This window comes from Spermophilus citellus (assembly GCF_964194105.1).
Source record: "Spermophilus citellus genome assembly, chromosome: 1".
Classification (NCBI taxonomy): domain Eukaryota; kingdom Metazoa; phylum Chordata; class Mammalia; order Rodentia; family Sciuridae; genus Spermophilus; species Spermophilus citellus.
The window spans coordinates 224,936,435-224,938,915 of NC_138182.1; positions in this window are offsets into that span (position 1 = coordinate 224,936,435).

Consider the following 2,481-nt stretch of genomic DNA (forward strand, 5'->3'; position numbering starts at 1 on the left):
GCAGAAGCAGTGACGAGGCAGCAGCGAGATAGCTTTTGGTAGGAGTGTGAGTAAGCCAGAGCTTATGAAAGCAAAGGCCAGGGACATACATGTTTGGGAAAATATTTATTGTGTCATCGTGGATGAAATGTGCCCATGGTAGAATATGTTATTTAGGAGGTCTTGCTTTCTCACATAACCAGGAGTCTGGAGGTATAGTGGAGGGCCAATGCCTCCTTTGGATGAAGTCACCAAGGATTCATGTTCCCTACCACATCCTGCTGCACTCGGCTTTTGTCCATGAAACAAGATCGCCAGTCCACCTGGCTGCCAACATTGGGTCCTGTTCCAGGCAGGAAGTAGTAGAAGGTGAAATGGCAAAAATCAAATACTGACTGAGATTTTCCCCTTTTATCTGGGCAATAATAACTTTCCTGGAAAAACCACCCAAAAGAGTTCTGCTTACATCTCATTAGCTAAAACTAAACCACATGGTTTATCTCAAGAATCAAGGGTACCTGGGGGAGGTCATTGTTTCTAATATTGACATTACTGTCCCCCCAAAAAAACTGAGATTCTATTCTATTAGTTAGGACAACGATGTGGATGGATTACATTTAGTAGTGTTCACCACAGAAGGAAAAAGTAAATATAAGCTGGTCTCCTTTGATTAAATGAGACAAACCATATGTAGTATTCAACACAATGTCTAGCTTATAGTGTGTGCTCAAAAAAGGAGGTTTGTTGCTACTAGTACAACTACCGGTATTGTTAATAAAATGTATTTATTCATAGTCTTGATTTTCACAGTCCCATTAATTCGATAACAACTTTTTTTTTTCAGTACTGGGGATTGAACCCAGGACCTTCTACCACTGAGTTGTATCCCCAGCCCTTGTTTTGAGACAGAGTCCTGGCAAGTCACAGTCCTTCTGAGTCATTGAAATTACAGTTGTCACCACCACCCCTGGCTTAATTCAACAAATATCTATGGCACCGTTACAACGTTCAGTCCTTAGGTGTTGAATGTGATGGACATTATTATCCAAAGTACATGTATGAAGACACAAATTGGTGTGAATATACTCTGTATACAACCAAAGATATGAAAAATTGTTCTCTACATGTGTAATAAGAATTGTAATGCATTCTGCTGTCATATATAAATTTTAAAAATATATATGTAATTAAAAAAAAAGAAAAAGAATAAATTGGATCTTTGCCTTCTAAGGGCTTAATGTCCATGTAGACAACTACGCAATAGGCAGAATGTGATTCGGTGGAGACAGTCTTGGAAGTATTAGAAATGGGAGGAACTTGAGAGAATATGCAACATGAATCCTTCATTTCACCTTCAAGGAAGGTGAGAGCCACTAAGAAAGTGAAGAGGCTGGCCATAGTCACCCAGTTATCTGCAGAGAGAACCGGGCTTGGAACAAAAGTCCCAGTGCCCAGGCTGGGGTCCTGCCTACTACACTGCCCTGCTTGATGCAATTTAAAAATGTTGCTTTTGAAGCTAGACGAACAGAATGGGATAATATGCCTTTACACTTTGGGGAGGTGGGCTGGCCACCTTAAAGAAGAATATCCCTTGGCTCAAGAAGAAACTCTACCAGCAGTAGATTCATTGAACTTCCAGGATAGGGGTGATGCATGTGCCCACATGAAAATAAGAGCCCCTCTAAATGGCAGATAGGAGAATTATTCTGTGTAAAGGCTTTTATTCACTCCGTGGTTTTCAATTAGCAGTCCTGATTTTTCTAAGGTTTGCATTAAATCAGCAAATGTTTCTTGCATAACTTCTTTCCAACCCACTGATCCACCATTGGGTGGCATGGGTCACTAAAAGGTGGAAAAGAATGGAAATCAGGGATCCTGGTGCATGACACAATCTCAGATGAGGGAAAGAGCCATAAAATATTATTCAGAAATATCTTAAAGATTTAAAATGCAGTCTGTTCACAACAATGACCACTCTAATTTTTCTAATTAAAAAATATTCTGCTTGGAATAAAGTAGGGTGCCAGCCTTTGTTTTTTTTTTAATGATGAAGTTAATAAAAATCGCAGACTATCTGGCTGACAGGAACAAACTAAAGTCATATCTGGAAACAGCTGCACTAGCAATTAAATGGCATTTAATGTGACTAATATCAAAAGGGTGGGTTTTTGCATTAGGAATGCAAAATTCAGCCTTCTCAGTTGCTCTGTTATAATAGTTTTGAGTCATTGCATGTTTGGAAGTCATTCTGATATTTACAAAGAAAAAAAAGCCCCAGTGGGCCATTGAAAGGGATTTGAGTCAGAAAACAAACAAACAAAAAAAAAAAAACTGAACAAGAGCTGTGCAGTTTGAATTTTGAGAACAGACATAAATTTTACAGGTTTTTTTTCCCCCTAAGCATTAACTGTTCAGTGTTTCAGTTCAATGAAATAAAGGCCTCTTGTTCCCCGTACCAATCAAGTGACCTCCTGCCTTGCTGTAATTAGTGGTAAACTTCAA